The sequence below is a fragment of the Zalophus californianus genome, chromosome 2 (genome assembly GCF_009762305.2).
Source record: "Zalophus californianus isolate mZalCal1 chromosome 2, mZalCal1.pri.v2, whole genome shotgun sequence".
NCBI classification, from domain to species: Eukaryota; Metazoa; Chordata; class Mammalia; order Carnivora; family Otariidae; genus Zalophus; species Zalophus californianus.
This window is the reverse complement of record NC_045596.1, coordinates 12,386,582-12,405,606: the sequence shown is the minus strand read 5'-3', so window position 1 is coordinate 12,405,606 and position 19,025 is coordinate 12,386,582. Positions and strand designations below refer to the sequence as shown.

The window sequence follows — 19,025 nt, the reverse complement described above, 5'->3', positions numbered from 1 at the left end:
ATGGTTATACTCTTTGTCATGGCATGCAAAATCATTGGTTTGCTGGCTCCTACCTGTGGATCTTCTGAATTCAGTTTCATGATATGCCAGATGGAGATCTTCCCCTTGCCTTGGGGTTACTGTGGGGAGCTCACATCATTGCCAGACCCCACTTTCTCTTGTGACGCATTTCCCTCTGGGGAAACTCAGTGCTCTCTTTTGTCATTGCCCCTTGGTCAGGATGACCACGGTCCACTGTGGCAGGTTTTCCTAATTTTAACATTTGGTTGAATGGGTGGTTGACTTCCTTTCTTCCCTGTCAGGAGGCTTTTAGGATCCTATGCACAGATATCCATTCCCTTCCTAAACCTCTGTAAACAGAGAAGTCTCTTGCAACAGAATTTTTTTTAAGTTTATTGTATATCATTTTCCAAAGTCAAGACATGCCTCAATTCTTATATTTGTGTGAAGGATGCAGCTCCAATATGACTTTCAATGTTCACCTTTAAATAAAAAATTCCACCACACCAGGCACCCTATCCCACATATATAATTGGATTTATATAAAGTTTAACTCACTATAGATATAAGAACACCATATGTATATTAAATCTTTATATCTCTGCTTAAAAAATTACTTTTCTGATAATACTATTATTATCAGAAATAATAATATTATTGCTGTTTTATAGGCGGTCTAGATCATTTCCTGGGGTTGATAGCACTAAGATTAGAGCCTTCTGACTTTAACCAGAACACAAATGAATGAACCCTCTCATTTAACTGTTTATTCTTTCTTCTGCACCAGACTTCTAAAAGGAGAGAAGCTAATAATTACAGATTTGTCAGAGACCATTTTAAGGAGCTGTTGAAACAGCTTCTGAATCTATAAACCTCAACCACACATGCGCACATAAAAATATAATATCTAGTTCTTAAGACCTAAAGATTCTTTAGAGGGAAAATTGTCCAAGCTTGGCCCATACAAGCCCTTTCACCATATGTAACCCTACTTTTGGAAGATCTTACTCACGCATCTAGGAAATGATGACTGCAGAGATAGGAATTTCCACTAAAGACCAGATAGGAGAATACTTTAAGAACAAAATACTGGACCCTCTGATGGCAGTAAAAATATCTGTAGGACCCACAGATATCTAGTCAATTAACAAGCTATGGTCTTTTCAAAATCCTTAAATACATAAAAATACAAAGCTGGCCATATGTACATCTTCAAGTCCTCCAGCTTTCTGGGGCCATCTATTCTTTTTTTTTTTTTTTTTTAAAGATTTTATTTATTTACTTGACAGAGAGAGACACAGCGAGAGAGGGAACACAAGCAGGGGGAGTGGGAGAGGGAGAAGCAGGCTTCCCGCTGAGCAGGGAGCCCGATGAGGGGCTTGATCCCAGGACCCTGGGATCATGACCTGAGCTGAAGGCAGACGCTTAACGACTGAGCCACCCAGGCACCCCTGGGGCCATCTATTCTTAAAAGAAACTTCCTTAAGGAGCTCTAGAACCTCTGGGAGGGCCAAGAAGTCATGTTTAGAGCCATCTAGCTAGGTACACCACCCCAGTTATGCAAGGAGTCCCGCCCATGTAGCTTGAGATTAATGGGAGCGATTATTAAAGCTTTGTGTCTTTCTTCACATTATAATTCTCTTTTTTCTTTTTCAAATAATAATAAGAACTTTCTAGGCCAACACTCACCCCATTTTTGTCTAGCTCACAGGGAAGGCAGAGCTCAGTTCAGAGCTTCCTGTAGTAATTCCCAACTTCATCTTCGGAATAGCCTCATTTATATAGGTTAAACTTTATAAAACCAGGGTGGAAGTTCCAAGTGAAATAATTAAATTAGGTAGAAAGCATAACATGCAACCACAGTCAATTGCTGCTAGATCAAGATACGAACATAGAATAGGTATGGCCTTTAAGTAGTCCCTGGATTATCAAAAACAAGTTTCTTCTGCTTCACTTCTGTTAAGTCCTTGTGTCTTCTGATGTCGTAATTCCTTAAATATCCTAATAACGCTGTCTGCGACCCAAAACAATATACCTTGGGAAACTCTGTAGCCACCCTCCCCTGACACAGGCATACATAGACAGACGTGACATGCACACACTTTCCCCATCCTGGTGTCACTCTCTCCAGGGTACCCCAGTGAGGTTGTTTCTGGTGCTCAGCACAACCTCTGAGCTGTCCGCTGTCCCCACTCCTCTGCTCCAAGATTGTTGGCATCATGGATGCTACTGGTGCTCAACCAAAAGGGAACTACTTCAACCAGGAGATTAAGCTTCTACCATCCCTCCTTCAGAAAAGACAGGGGACAATGACTCACTGACACAAGGGTTTAGAAAACCACAACCCTTGTCTCAAAAGGGGACCAACCCTGTGGTACAATTCAGGCTCCAGAGCTCCCCAAGGAATCAGCCCCAAGTTAGTTCCTGACGAGGCCATATCCAGGCCATGCTTTCTTTTCTCAGTCCCCTCTCCTGAGGGCGCTCCTTCAGCGAGTGAATACATCACATTCAGAGCAATTGCAGTCTCCGACTCTGCTTCTGGGGAGCCCAACCTGACATAGTTGGGTTTAGTGGATTTTCTCCTGAAGGAGAATGATGACCCAACATAGAAGAGCAATGACTTAGATTTGAATTCAGTGCTACGTTGTTAAAACAAGTGATATCAGAGTGGACAACTGCAAGGCATGTCGTCCTCTTCTCTATACAGGACAATAATACAATAACATATATATTTCGTGGTTTTATAGGATTTTATTCTGTCCTCTCTTCACTGCCTCCCAGGGAAGGAAATGAGCACTAAAGGAAAAGGACAGCGGATCCCGGGTGCAGGGACCTCCCAGAGTTTGACAGTTGTATTATTTAAAATGTTTCTGAAAGTTCTTGAAGCGAAGACAGAGCACAGGAACCAGAAAATTCAACTCTTGAAAATCTGCCCTTCCCCAGACTCATTTCTTTTATTTTCTCTCTCAACCACTTTCATCCATAAACTAAAGAACCCTTCCCTCAGTTCTTTTAGGGGACTATAACAAGAGCTGCTAACAGGATTGTGTGATGTCACGAGGGAAGGTGTGTTAAGAAAAAAAATGCAACTGAGTAAATTTGAAGATCAAATTGGCTTTATTCAACAATACATGAATCATGCGGCATCCCATCCAACAAGTAAAAAGGAGCTCCAAGGAAGGGTACAAAATGGAAGATTTTACAGGCAGAAGGGGGTAGGAAAGACAGTTTTAATAGATTGGACCATTTGGGGCAAGCTTCCTTTGGGGGAAGGGCAGGGGTCTAGCATGCGGATCACCTCACTAAGGCTGATCAGGTAATTCCAGGTTGACTAGATAAGGATCACATTCCTGGGAGAATCTGAAACTGCAATTAGGGTAAGTATTAAGCCTTGATTTGCTGACATTGGCCTTAGCACAAGTAACTCCATTTTGGGCCTATTGTCTCTTTTTCTTTAACAGGTATACAGGGATCAAGTCATGAGGAAATCCTGTGGAAACCAAGATATGCAGGATGGGATGACGTCCCCCTCCATGGGGCACAGTGGTGTGGGGTGCACATTCACATTGTGCTGGGTTAAGGTGGAAGGATGTATACAAATTGCCATGGGACTACAGAAGATGAAACCACCAAAATGACTTGGTGATGAAGAGGGGGAGTTTCAGGAAAGTTTTCACAGAGGATATGACATCTAACCTGTGCCTGGAAGGATGGGAGGTGGATTGCCAAGGAGGAAAGGAGAAAGAAGGAAATCCCAGGGCAAGAGCCCCCAAAGCACAGAGATGGGAACACAGACGAAGGTGCGAGGACCAGGAGAGCAGAGTGCAGCAGAGACGTGGCAGGAGATGACACTGGGCAGATAGCCCGGAGCCAGCTTAAGGAGGTCCAAAGCATCATGAAAAGTGTTCCGGGGGGAAGTGCCTTGTTCAGATGTATTATAGAGACCAATCTGCCCAGCATGTGGGGAATAAAGAAACTGAGAGAGAGAGAGAGATGAGAAGGTAGTGAAGCCAGTTAGGAGGCTTTTGAAATGTCTCTAGGGTTTATTGTGTATTTGTGACATGCTAGGCACCATTCCAAGCATTTTCCACGTTGGATTTCACTTAATCCTCGCTATGACTGAAGGTCACAAATGCTATTGTGCATCTCAAGTGACAGGAGGAGACAGAAGAGCAGGGGGTTAAGTCAGTTGTCAGGGGGTCAAAGCTAGTAAGTATAGAGCAACCAAGGAAACCTGGGGAGTCTGACTCCAGAGTCTGCAGGCCTTTCTGCCCCCCTCTGCTGAAATCTTCCAGGAGAGACACATGGAAGGACTCTCCTAGGGTAATAGTAGCTGGGATGGCTGGGGGACAAAACAAAGAACGTCTGCAGGGTGAAAATAGGTAAAGCAAAGAGATAAGGACAAATAACCAAGGTTTGTAGTGTCAGCAAACCAGGGAGAGGGGAATGGAACTCGTAAGAGAGGGTGCCACAGCTTCAGGAGTGAAGGTATGCTACGTTTACAGAGCTTGGGAGACATCCCTGGTGAACCCGCTGGGAAACGTGTGACGGGCTCCCAGTCTCCTTCCTCCCTCCCACAGAAGATATCCTCTCCATCGTCCTCAACTGGGCATCGTCACCCTTGCGCTGTCCTCTGCTCTGTTGAAGCGTCTGCTCAAGGAAGTGTCCACGGTGGATGGGCAATATTGGGATTTCATAAGAAATGCGTATCTGGTCTTCGCCCTGGCTCCTGGCACAGAGTTCCTAAAACCGTTGGAATTTCCTAAGTGATGAGGATATTGAAGGTGCTTTTTATGTGCGAGTTAGGTGTCTTTTGGAAAGTACCTAAGGATGGGGGCTGGTTGCGGGGGAGGAACCAACCATATGATTAGAGGGTTGGGACTTTTAGTCCTACCCCCAACCCTGACTTTCAGGGAGGGGAGAGGGGCTAAAGGTTGAGTCAGTCACCAATGGCCAATGGTTTAATCAATTACGCCTATGTAATGAAGCCTTCACGAAAAACCAAAAGGAGTTGGGTGGCTCAGTCAGTGGACTGTCAAGCATCTCTCTCTCTCTCTCTCTCTCTCTCTCTCTCTCTTCATCTCTCCCTCTACCCTCTCTCCCCTGCCCTCCTGCCTGCACTCCTATTTGTTTTTATTAAAACAAAGTCAGCGACACATACAAAAAACTATTCGTTGTGCCATTATTTAAAATAGCAGGTTAGAAACAATCCAAATGTTTATCAATAAGAGATGATAAACTATGATACATTCCCACGATTCTGTATATTCAGCCTTGAAGACATGAGGAAGTTTCCGATGCACCTATCTACGGATACAAAGATGAATTGTTATGTGCAAAAAGCAAGGTACAAACTGCTAAGTCATATACCACCTTTCATATATGTATTCTTATAGTTGCAAAAAGAAACGCTGGAAGAATAAGCCAGAAACAAAATTAATTCCCTGTAGACAGCTGAGGCAAACAGGGTGGAGGGCACAAGGATGGACACTAGAGTGCCCTGTGTACAACGATATAACTGTGACTTTGGAATCCCATAAATGTTACACGTATTTGAAGCGTAAAATTAAATGCAAAAAAAAAAAAAAGCAATGAAAATATTTCATGCAGAAATTAGAAGGAGCTATTTTACAGAACGATCCCCAGGGAGAGTCAAACTGTGGTGTTTGGCCCTCTGAATAAACTCCGAAGTCGGGGAACCTGTGAGTGCCTAGTCAAGCCTCTAACTGCCTTTCCCACAGTGGGTGTCAGATGGGAGTGAAGGGCAGTGGCAGGGAAAAGATGGGGAATGGACAGAGAAAGAGACCCGGTCTGGCTCAGGATGAGCCAAGAGGAGGAGCCAAGAGGACAGGAAGGGAGGAACCCCAGTGTAGACAAGACACTGCTTCCCCAAACCCGCCGCTCCACAGTCCGCAAAATCTCTCCCTCGGTCTTGCCTGAAATCTTTGTCATTCACAGATAACTTTTTAAGTTAAAAATATTTTTCCTAAGTATTTAGAGGAGGCTATTGAGCAGTTTTGCTCGTGTGGCAGGGCTGTTTTATCACACTGAACGGCGTCTTTCTCCTCCGGCTGTGGGTGTGCTCCTCCCTCTTTACTCCAGCTGTGTGTTCACTGGGGAGCGGATGTGGAGGGGTAGGAGATAAGAGCCTGTCTGCCCAACTGTCACGGCCCCACCCCACCCCCCCCTAGGAAAGGCTGAGGAAGAAGGGGGGAAACGACATCTGGGGTCCTGAGAACGAGAAGATCCTCCTATCATTCCAGGCAGGGAGGGGAAGCCTTGTGCCAGGAATGGTGATATGGCTGGGACCCTCTGGGCAGGAGCGGGGACAGGGGCAGCCCAGCCTGAGTCCTGTGCTCTGGGCAAGACAGGGAAACAGAGCGAGACCCGCTATAGGTAAAGGGCTGTGCAGAGGGACCTTGAGGGACAGTGAACAAAGATTAAATGGACCCCTACATATTCTTTGGCAGGGACAAGATCCAGGAACTAAGACACACATCAGAGAAAGAAAGAGAGCATGAGTGCGGGGGTGGGAGGGTGGGGAGGGAGTGAGGGTGTCCTCCCCTTTTCTTTTTCCAACTCTCTGCCATAATGTGATATAAATTTAGTATTATATTGGTTTATAGATCATTTTACTGTAGCGTTTATTTCACACGTCACTTTGGGGGATGAGATGTATGCCCAATACCTCTGATGCTTTCTCCACCTAAGTAGACATGCTTAGACCCCCACAGGAATAGCAGCTTGGTGCACAGAAACAAAAGCAGGGTATCTCTGGTGTCCCCAGGGCTCCCCCAGCCCCTGGCTGTCCTGCTTCGGTGTCCCATCCCCACGCAGGGTGCCAGTGCTGGGACCCAGAGGCAGCAGCCTGTCAGTGGGGTCAGGAAACAGCAAAGCAAGCCAAGTGAGAAGTGTGGAGAACCTGTCAGGGAGGGATGCAGACCATGACCGCTCAGTCCACCTTTATTTAATTCATGTGCCCAGAAGTAAATTCCATGGCGATCAGACAAATATACATGACTCAACAACGGCTAACAAAATTGTCCTGCCCTTTGTCCTGAAGGCAAACAACAAAAATAAGGGGGCTCAGCACAGGAGAATGGGGACAGGGTAGAAGGAGATACTAGCTAAACCCAGAAAAAGATTCCAAGAGAATGCTATTTCTTTAATATCCTGTAAATTCAGGAACTGATCTTGGTTGCTATGTAAGGAGATGAGTTTTCTTTATGGTAATCACAGGCTTGGAACATATCCATCCTCAGAAACAAAGGTAACCTTTGGAGCTCTATGAATTGGCAGGTGAAACAACTGCATTGGGATAAGAAGCACACATTTCATATGTCAAATTGACCTCATGAGATTGCTATAGATTCTACAAAAAAAAAAAAAAAAAGGCACTCTACCAGTCCCTGCTTACCTAGACGAACTGGTTCTTTACCTTGCCCGTCTTTCACACAGTATTGCAACAACGACTAACTCACCTGCTAGATGGTGAGCTCTGAGAGCACTGTTTCCTCCTATTGTAACCTCACCGCTTACCACAGCTCCTGGTGCTACTAAGTGACCCACAAATGCGAAGCGAAGGGGTGGATGAACGGCTAGGTGGAGCTCAATGGATGGACAGATGGTGTGTGCATTGGCTACTGCCCCATTATCTGGGAGGTAACCCAAGTTTTGCCATAACACGTGCAGACAAATGGAAGGAGCAGGGAATAGGTGGGGTCATTGTAGAGTGTCATTTTCTATTTTATCTGCCCTGTGAGCAACAGATCTAAGTAGATGTGGTTAAAAAAAAAAAAAAAAAAAAAAAAAAAAAAACGAACTCACAACTGCAGAGCAAGGATATCGCGGCATCTCTGACGTCACGGGCAATTTGCGGCAGCAGGACATTCTCGAAGGTAATAGTATTCAAGGGTCAGGGCAGGTGATTTAGGGACAATGCTTAAGATCCTCTTGACTGAGGGCTGTAAGTGATAAGCAAATAGTTAAAATGGTTTATGGTAGAGCTCCGAGTCCAGTCGGGAATCAGGATTGATTAGGACACCAAAGTAGAAGCCCAGTTGGATGGGCTGATTTATGATGGTTACATCTTGTGGGCACATGGCTGCTGATACTCACTGGATATGGAGCTTTAGGCAGCAAGCCTGATGTCAGATCCTACCCCCAGAAAGCATGACAGGCCTACCGTGCTCTTTGGGGATCCCATTCCCATTCTCATGTATGTTCACCCTCTTCCTTCAACAATCAGTGCTTAACCATGCTCAAAGCTCTCTTCTATTAAAAGGAAATAAATAAACCGTTCAATGAATAAGCAAACAAACTTCCCTTCCTACAGCCAATGTTGGCTTACAATTGTCTCCACTTCTTCATCTCCTTCTCACTCCTCTGTGAGTACATCCAGCTGGGTATTTTTTTCTCCACTCATGAGGTAGCTCTCACTGAGGACAGTGATGATGTCATTGATGCTAAATCCAAAGGACATGTTTCAGGATGTATCCCACGTACCCTCTGCAGCATCCATCATCGACTCCCGTTCCTTGACTTGACTTCCATGATGATGCCTCCTGCGAGCTTCTTCCTACCTCCTTCCTCTCCTTCATGGACTCCCCCTCTGGCCATTTCTTTCCCAAATGTTAGTGCTCCTCCAAGTTTTCCTGAGTGCTCGTCTCTCTCATGCTCTACACCCCTCTTGTGAGATGTCACCTATTCCCTTGGCCTCAACACCCAGATGAAAATGACTGTCAAATTTATATTTGATCCCTGATTTCTCTCCACATCACCAAAGCTGTATGGGTATATCCCACTTCCTAGACATCTCCCCTTGGCTGTCCATGGGCTGAAGTGTGCCATTTTGATTCTGTCATTTTGAGGCAACTCAGTCTTAAGGACCGAAATGAAACTGACAAGGGCCAAAGTGATACAGAGTAAAATTTGTTATAGATGAAAAAGTGACTTGAGAATCACATATCATTGGTAAACTTAAAAAACTGCAAAATTTACTTCAGGAAAATTTTAGGCTTGATAAAAAGAAATGTAAACTATAGCTGACAAGAGCAAAACCAGCAAATGGTAAAAATTTTATTGCTCACAAATTAATGAAAAATTTAAAAGATTTGATAAAAGCTTACATGTGTAAAATCTGACATGGTAAAAATAATAGAGATAAAAGACGACTCACCATGGAAAAGCTATAATCTGTACAAATTTCACAAAGATCATGAAAAAGAAGTTGGAAAATCAATAAACTTCCTTGTAAATTGTGCACAAGAAAGATTTTATCCTGATGGAAATAATGTTAGTAAAATAAAAATCTAAGTGGCAACAACTGGAAACAGTTTAAATATGCTACATTGAACACGGACCAAGGAATTAAAATGCCTTATAGAATTCATCCTGGAATAAATCTTTGCCACAAAATTCATCAGTGTTGATATCATCCTAACAGAAATGTTTATGTTCTAGAATAAAAAACCGAGAGGGTCAAAAATATATAGGAGCCCAAAATGATGAAGTCAAAATGTCCCACCCTACCCACGGGTCCTTCAAACCCTAGTTTCCAAACTGGACTCACTTTTCCTTCCTCATACACCCCACACCCCTCCTCTTGTTTCCTCTCCCTGACTCCTCTCCCTCTCTTACCACCTTTCTCCTAACACATCTGACCACAACCTGCCTTTTCTGGCTCCTAAAGATCTCTTGGTATATTCTATCTCCCCATCCCCACTCTAATTCCTGCTGTGGAGGCCATCATCACGGCTAGTCAACAGCCTCTTAACCGGTCATACTGATTGCCTTGACTATCTCAAACCACTCCACACGCTGCCTAGGAAGGAGGTCTTTCAGAAAGGCAAATCTGATCACATGTTCTTTATAGGTTCCCTCCGCCCCGTGCCTGGCTTGCAAGGCTCCTCGTGGTATATACATCTCCAGCCTCAACCCCACAGCTGCTACTATATTAAGCCTCTCTCTGTGTCTTGACTTGCCAGCCTCTCTCTGGCTCAAAGGCAACACATATGCTTTTCCTTCCACCCCAGATCCTGCTACCTTCACCCCAAGCCCTAGAATTCCTGTGCTAATGAATTTCTATTCACCCTTCAAGAATTAAATTGCAATTGTTTTCTCGTCTGTCTCTTCCCCTAAATTATAAAGTTCTCAGGGCAGGATCACGCCTTATTCATCATTATATTCTTAGTACCAAGTACAGTGGCTGACATGTAATAGGATCTCTCTATGTATCTTCTAAACTGATGGATGGATCTTATTTAATCTGCACAACAATCCTGCACAGCAGGCATTTCTATCCTTATTTAAAGAAGCTCAAATAAGTTAAATAATTTGTCCAAGTTCCTATAGCAAGTAAGAAGCAGTCAAGACTTAACCCATGAGTTTAACTAAAAAGTGCATGTTCTTTTTATTCCACAATGCAGTGCTTCTCAATCGTATGCAACCAAAATGCAGATGGGGGACACAGTTCCTACAAATACGGCATTGAGAGTCAACAGGGGAGAATAATGTATTAAAAACTCATTGGAACAGAGCGTCGGACTATGGGTATATAAAGAAAAAGAGAATGGCCATGGGTGAAAGGAGGGGGGTAGGGCAGACCGTGAGCCGGTATTAGGACTAGGGTTTAAAGGAGGAGTCAGAGCTTGACTGGCAAAGCTGGGAAGTGAGTTCTGGGCAGATGTAGAAAATGAGTTCAGTTTCTTATACATCAGTTGCTGTATCAAATAAGCTTAAGAAATTAATATTCTCTCTGCGTGTAGTATAGATGACAAAGCTGCTAATGCCAATATTTCAACATTTTAAAACACTAAAGTGATTAAATGTATGAGAGTTTAAGTGCCAGTGGGATGATTTCTCAGAAGCGTTGAGCATGATGCTGCAAGCGTCTCTCCTGGGCTCTGCCAGAGTCCTAGGGCAGGCCATTATGAACGTATTTCTCCATGTCTTGTACCTCATCAACCTATTTTGCTGTGTTCCAAGTGCTAATTAAAATTGTATGCTGCCTGCCAAAGTAAAAGCGCTTACATTAAAATAATAAGTGTCTAAATTAAATGGCTCAAAACAGTCTGATTCCAAGTTGACATACAGTTCTTACCCCACCCCATAATTGTGGGGGGAGAGGGATGAGACTCAGACAGAAGATTTAATAAATGGTGCACTTTCTGATATTTATAATTATTCACACAATCTACCCTTTAAAGTTTATGCGAAGCAGCTTCCAAGTCATCATCTCATTTCATCCCTTCAATACACTGAAATGACTTAATCTGGAATTTTGAGGTGAAATGTGATATATATGTGAAGAATACATTGGTTAGGAAACTGAATCCGTCTGGAAGTTCCACTCAAACATTATGGATCCTCCTACCTCTTCACTCTGTATATGCTACTCCATCTGTCTGTGAGACCCTTTTGCTACCTCCGTCAGCCCCATTTCCCACCTGGCAAACACATCTTCCAAGACCCAGTCAATTCCACTTCTTTCTAAACCATCCTGGTTCTCCCCAAAGCAGATTTATCCAATCTCTTCTTTGAACTACCATGGCACCTCATTCGTTTGTCTACTGTGGTCCTTACCACACTGCAATATTGTTACTTGTGGACGGGAAACACACTTCATTTATCTTTGCTACCCTAGGGCTTTGCATAGTACCTGGCCCATAAAAAAACATTCAACAAATATTTGTTGAATAAGCACTAATAAAGTATGCCGGTGAAAGGTAGGCAACTTAGGGTAAACACTGCAATTTAGAACAGGGTGCTGGAGTTCATCCGAAGAAAAATATTACAAACTTAAGCCAAGTCCACATTTAACTTTAGCCTAAAATAATGAGGTACCTAAAATCTCATCATCTTAGAAGTTAAAGGAAACTTTGAGACAATCTAGCTATATGGATAGTCTGCTATATGGATCAAGAAACTAAGACCTGGGTCTCATCTCAGATTTCACACTAGTAAGCAGCAGCTTGGAATCCTAACTCAGGTCTCTGGACTCCAAATTTACAGCTTTCTCTGTTTTACTCTGCTGTCTTTCTACTGAAGACCTTTGCTAGTCCAGTGCCATCAGTTGAGACTAAATTCTAGGATCTAGGCCCAGATGAAAATTTTACCTACTTTGATGCAGACACACAAAAACAGATTATTTTGAGAAAACCATCCGTTAGCTAGAAACAAATGTTTGCATGGGTGAATCCACCTGTGTGCTTCTATGGGTCCCTGAAGGATTAACAGACACTGCCTATCTGAGTATTTGGTTTAAAAAATTACAGACTCAGAAGAAAAATCCTTATTTAAAAAATATATACTCTTAATACAAAGAAAATTATTAGCTTTCAAGAGAGAACCCATTTACACTCTCCATAAAACAGAACACTGTCTATAAAACACCAGTGAAGAGACCATATCACACCAATTAGGCTTCCTCTGTAAAACATGATTAAAATGGTAGAAGTAAACAAGTAGCAGAAGATTTAGAGTGGACATTAAGTTACCCAAAGTCAATGACATCAATTTATTTTTGTACCTTTAATTATTTAATACGAGATTGATCTTACGGTCTACGTTAAGATAAACTAGAAACTGTGAAAGAGCATATAAAACTTGTAAAAACAAAATCATATAAAACTTGTAAAAACAAAAAACAAATTGCATGAAACTTAATATTGTTTAGAAAAAGAATATCTAACCATGTCAGATCATAAGTTTCAGAATAATGAACAATAAAATTGAATATTTAAAAATAGTTCGCAGCACTAGAAAAGAATTTTTATTTATACAATTGGTGTTATGACATATTGAGGTATATGGATGAAAGATCAGAGTGAAAATAAAGAGATGATAAATAATGATCAGTGCCTGATTTGGCCTCACTTTTCTTAGCAATCAAATATTTATTTATGAATTATACATGTCAGATTTTTAACTGCAGCATATATCTGCTCAGGGGAATGTGAATTAATGTTAGTACCAGCTTAGACCAAGCATAATTAGGAGGACAGAACTGTCCCAAGAAAATAATGTTTGCTAAAGCCACAATATGTTTTCTTTTTATTGCTATTTTCAAAAATTAGCCACATTACTGGTCTTCTTCACAAAACTGCACACCTAAGTTAGAGCATCCATATGGAAGGTAAGAGGTAAAAAGTGTTCATTATTTGAAATTGACACTAAATTAGAAAATGTCAGAAACAACAGGATTTTGCATATAAACATAAACTTAGAATACTGAAAAGGTTATAGTAGATGCATGTAAAAGAACAATCTGAAAACCCAAGGCCTTGAACTCAGATAAACACATTTCTAAAACCTGGAAAGCAGAAACCTTTAAGGAAGGATAATTTTGAGAATCTGAAAATCTATTATGCATTTGTAAAACATTTTGGTAACAAAGATGAAACAGAGAGAAATATTTAGGTTTGCATAAGAAGAGATAAAATTTAAAAAATAGATGTTTAATGGTGTCTGGGTGGCTCAGTCAGTTAGCATCTGCCTTTGGCTCAGGTCATGATTCCAGGATCCTGGGATTGAGTCCCACATCAGGCACCCTGCTCAGAGGGGAGTCTGTTTCTCCCTCTCCCTTTGCCTCTACCCCTGCTTGTGCTCCCTCCCTCCCTCCCTCCCTCTCTCTCTCTCTCAAATCAATCAATCTTAAAAAAAAAAAATAGATGTTTATGAGACCCAGAGAGTCCATTTACTTTTAACTACTTAGAAACAGGAGAAAGGAATAGAAAAAAATGTTAGGATGGAAACCCTGATGAATGAGCAGAACAAAAGCAAATTGCAAGAGCAGGAGTGAATGATCACAGCCCAAAAGAACTTATCAGACATGCAAGTAATGAGAAAAAATTACTCTTATCTTGATCCATGAGAATTCAACGAGAAACACTAAAAAAAAGTAAAAATGTATCCTAAATATCTTGTAAAATCTTCTGATTACCAACAACTATTTGATAAGTGGCCAAAAGAAGCAATAAATAACTCACCACCAGGGAACAATGAACACAGGACAATAAAAATTCTAAAAGGCAAAATCCAACATGAACTCACTGTTAAATAAAATCACCTTTACTGGGTGAATTATAAAAATAAAGGCTTTGCTAGCCAGAATTATAAAAAAGGATTTTAACAGTTATCAAAAAATTTTCTGGAAAGTCTGAGTTCACTCTGCAAATAGATTCTTGTCAATTAGGTGACTAAATGATTAAAACCATTCTAAACACGACATGTCTACTTTTTTATGGGTATAATGTCAAAAGGAACAATGCTTTCTCTTCAAAGAGAGAAATCTGGAATGGAAAGCTTGCTAAGTCATCACCATGGTCCCTTTCATCAGTCCTTTAGAATTTTCCAGAAATTTAAAATCTAAACCTTTTATCTGATCATGAATAAAAGGTCCTATTAGCCAAGATAGTATGGATTTGTGTTCATACACTTTTATTACATAAATATAACCTACGTTTAGGTCTTCAGAATATTTTTTATAAAACATACCTCTTAACAAAATACACTTTTCAATAGGGTCTATTTCAAGTGGTTTCAGCCCTATATTCTCCTGCCACATAAAATTTTTTAGAAATAAGGTTTTGCTTATGACTGTTTTAGGTATCTTGTAACAGGTACATTAGAATCAAAGGTACATTATTCAATTTGTGCTACATCTTCCAGAAACAAACTGCACTGGTGCCCTTTAGAAACGCATGGAATAAAGCCCAGACAGGATAAAACTTAATGAGTAGCAGTCCAAAAGTGACTGCCGAAGATAGGAAATATTAGTACTCAAACTCAGAGATTTAATAAACTCACATAAATTTGCTGCAAGCCTTGCTCTGGGCCCAACACTCTATTTTATTTCTTTAGAACATCAGTTGCAAAGCTGTTCTGATTTTTAAAAAACATCAACTCTTACTCTTCTCTCTGAAGACAAAATAATGAATTAAATTCAACAAGACATTTTGCAAATTTGACACGTGACATTTATGGTTTTAAAAAAGTCATGTACTACTGAAATAAGTTTTCAACTGAGAAAGACAAAATTAAACTGTTATCTGTCCAGTGGTTGAATCTATACTACCAAAGTTAACTGTATGACAGTAATCATCTCAAATACCATCTCAGTTGCTGTTAAATGCCACCTTAAAGCAGTGTTCTTAGACTGAGGTATGCATAGGTACAATATGGGAAACTTGTTTAAAGTGGGTTTCTATCCTGAGACCTGTCTTGAGTACTGGAAAGGTCAAACACTACGGGTTCTCGTAAAGGGATGCAAAACTAATGCATGGATCATAAACAAGGTAAAGACTTACACGTCTTTGATGTGTTATCAGTAAAGTTACCACATTTTCATTCCCTCCGTTCAGATTTTAGCCCAAATGACAAAGTCATTCTGTAATTAAGGATTTCATACTTTTCTATAAATCTTCATAATATAGGCATATTGAGCTATTTTTAACCCAAGAGTCCGAGAATCTGCAAAAGGGTTTGCAAGGATGTTATCCCAACATTTTGGAAGAGGCCATCAGGGTAATCTAGTCCAATATGCTATAAGGGGGAAAATGAAGCCTAGAGAGGTCATATGTGTTATCTTAGGTCAAAAGACTCTTTAACTGGAGAGTCAGAGAGAGTATAGGCCTTTTCTTGATTCAGGATCCTTGCAAGTCATCAAAATACTTGATTTTTTGGTACTCAGGAAAAGTATATAGAACTAATTTCAAACATGTTTATAGGCATATATATAATGTTCTATTGAGCTAAAATGCTTTATGGTTGAAAAATAAAACCTACTAAGTTTAAATGAAAGGAAACATTCAAAGTTATCATTAAGGAGAAAGAAAAGGGGAAATTTATTTATTTATTGGCTTCTACTATAGAGTAGGTAGGTATTGCCCCATTTACCAATGAAAGGCACTGAGAATCAGTTTATAGACTTCACGAGATAGTTTTCTGGAGTTGAATCCATGGCTCATGCACAATGGGTTCAATTTATTTTGTTTAGTCACAGAATCAAAATTACTGTCTTTAATTACTAAAATATGGAGTTATGCAATTTACTTTTTTAAATTGTGTATACTGGGGCACCTGGGTGGCTCAGTTGGTTGAGCCTCTGACTCGGGCTCCGCTCAGGTCATGATTTCATGGGTTGTGGGAATGAGCCCACACTCCCCATGCCCCCTTCCATCTCTACACTCTGCGGGGATTCTGCTTGAGTTTCTGCCTTCCTCTCCTTCTGACCCTCCCTCTTCTCCTAAATAAATCTTTAAAGAATAGAATAAAATTGTGCATACTACTCACCAAATTTCCATTCTTTTTTAAAAATGGTATTTTGTGCTTGGCTATCTTCAAAACACAATAGTCACATGATAGATATTACAACCAGAAGGTACAAGAATACACAATTAAAAATATGTGCAGCAATTTTACAAGCTCTTAAATTTATATCAATTATGCATGTATATTAAAATGTAACTTTGAATGTATAAATTCCTTTCCTAAGAAAGGTTTCTTAGCTTACTGAATTTTTCCCTTTTTTACATGTAAGATTCTCCCCAACTTCTTGTTCTTGCTCTTCCCTTTCCTCCACTGAAAGTACTTCTCATGAGTAAAGCTATTTCTTTGACCAGCAGCTGGGACAGTGACATGTGAACAGCACACCAGCTCACGGCTTGCTAAAAGGTTTAAATTACTGTACCTCATTGTCATCCAAATCCTGTTTTACCCTTGTACTTTAACTCAGAATGTAATCTGATGTCTCTTTAATGGTGAGATTTGTCATGTTTTTAAAAAATCCCTATTGTTTTCTAAAGGCGGCATTATAAATCTAGGCCTATTATCTTTTTACAACTGATATAAAAAACATTATGATATCTCAACTGCTATTTATTTTCCTTGGAGAATTCGTTCTTCTGTGCTGTGTAACGATTTTCTTACATGAGATTATTTGTAAATTAGTATTTTGAAGATTTAGAATACCCTTTCCTGGATTCTTAATTAAGTTGCACAAGGTTGAATTAACCCAAAGAAAATAAATTTTTGTATTACAGTGAGATATTTGATTATCTAATCATCAAAACCTATACAAGGGAAGGACAGTGTTAAATGAAAAAGATTTTTTATATTGTTTTCAAAATGTTTTTTAGTATGTTGATTTCATAATGGGTTTGAAACTGTGCCGTTTCACAAAGTATTAGATCAAATAATACAGCTCCAGGGAAAAGACCCAACTGATGAGAAGCCACACATCCCTTAGTTTTCCCATCTTCATTGTGCTCCTCAGCGCGTGACACCTTCATATCTAGACTGTACACAGCTGCTCCTTTCCTCTTTGCTATTTAAAAAGGACAGGCAGGCTTGGACACTGACTTTCCTTGGGCCTGATACAGAAAAATGAGAGAAATCCATTCCTACAACTGGCTGCCTTAGGAAACAGAATTTCAGATTCCTTCCCTTCCAGCTCCTGTTGAGTTAAACGCAGGGGCAGTAAGCCAATAAATACGGTGAGGCAGTAAATGAGAACTGACATAAACAAGCAATAAACGTCTACTTCCTTCTTGAAATCAGTAAACAATGGAATGGGATGGTATTATACGATAAAAGATCAGAGGATAATAGAATCTGAGCTATAAGGAATCTTAAAGGTCATAAAATTTTCAGTATTTTTTCATCTTCAAAATAATTCTGAAGACTTGTCCAGAAACATTTGTTTTTGATTGATTAAGGCTCGGTTTTGACTAAGTATAACACAACAGAATTTCATGGAGGACGGTCACAGGAACGTTTGGAATTGTATTCCTGTGAACCGTTGTTTAATGAAGGAGAGTAAGGATCTTCCAAAGATTGGTTCCTCCTTTTCCAGGGTGGGTGAGGGTCAGGTGCCACCTCTGGGGCCCTTTCAGTCCATCTTGGTCGCTCATCTGGGCTCTTACCCTGCTGTCAGACTGGCGGGTGGCCGCTTTCGGCATGCTGCCCCCAAACAGCCCACTGTTAAATTTGCTGGGTCTGCAAATTTAAGCACTCATTAGTAACAACAGAACCCTCAGGGTTCTCTGATGAATCAACAGGAGCTCAATTTTGCTCTATTCATACCCGTTTATATCTGGCTTACAGGTTTAGGTCTAGGGAAAATTCCGGGGAGCTTAACGTTAGGGGAAGGATTACAATTTCCCTTTTGCACAGGTCGGTTCTTGAAGTTGGCAAACAGACCTGCCACGGTCACCCTAAATAAAGCACGGAACAACCACGTGGGAAGCAGGTAGCAAAGTCCCCCGGCCCCTTCACTGGAGCATCTTCACTTGCACCTTTCCTGCGGCGGGTGGTCTCGACACCGCGCTCCGCGCGCAATTACTCGCCAGAGCAGCAAAGGACGGGCCAAGTAAAGCGGCCGCCCAGGTGATGGAGCACCGGCACCGCGGCGGCCAAGAGCCGTATCCCAACCCCAATCCCGAAAAACAGGCTAATACGCCCGCGGGAGCATGAAATGCACAAGGCACCCTGCTCCTCGGGCTTCCCCTCCGCGCCCCCACCTGCAGGGCAGCATCCCCGAGCTCCTCCTTGCCCGAGTGTTTTGGAAACTGTCAACGGAAACCCAGCGGCGAGGGAATGTGACGGGCGACCATAAATATGCAGAAGACATGGAGTCCAAATAGCGGACGTATGGAGTCAGTGCTCACGGAGGTCGGGGATCTGGAGCCTGGCCCTCGCTGCCGGGGCCGCGCGGGCGGTGCCAAGACCGGGCAGGCGGCGCCGGCGCACTCCGGGCACCGAGCCTGCAAAAGGGGCCCCGGGCGGGCGGCCGGACACCTCGCAGACGACAGGCAGCGGGTGCAGCGGCCGCCGCCCCGGGGCTCCTCCGCCGACCCTCCGTCCGCCGCCGCGCCCGGCCCGCTGCCGCCCGGCCCCCGACCCGAGCCCCGGAGGCGGCCGCCGTCTCCGGCCGCGCGGCCCAGCTGCATGGAGCCGGGCGCGGTGTCCCGGACGGCCGAGCCCGCCGCGGCGCGGGAAATGACCGCGCGCCACGCCGAGGGCAG

At 42.1% G+C, this 19,025-nt stretch overlaps 1 long non-coding RNA gene across 1 annotated transcript; it reads right to left on the bottom strand.

Annotated features, from left to right (window-relative positions):
• Positions 1–3,118: 3,118 nt before the first annotated feature.
• LOC113925780 lies at positions 3,119–18,882 on the bottom strand. The gene is made up of 3 exons (XR_003521053.2): positions 18,522–18,882; positions 7,828–7,964; positions 3,119–4,762 (listed from the first exon to the last, which is right to left on the bottom strand). It is a non-coding gene; the product is annotated as an uncharacterized LOC113925780 (long non-coding RNA).
• Between the last annotated feature and the right edge of the window lie 143 nt (positions 18,883–19,025).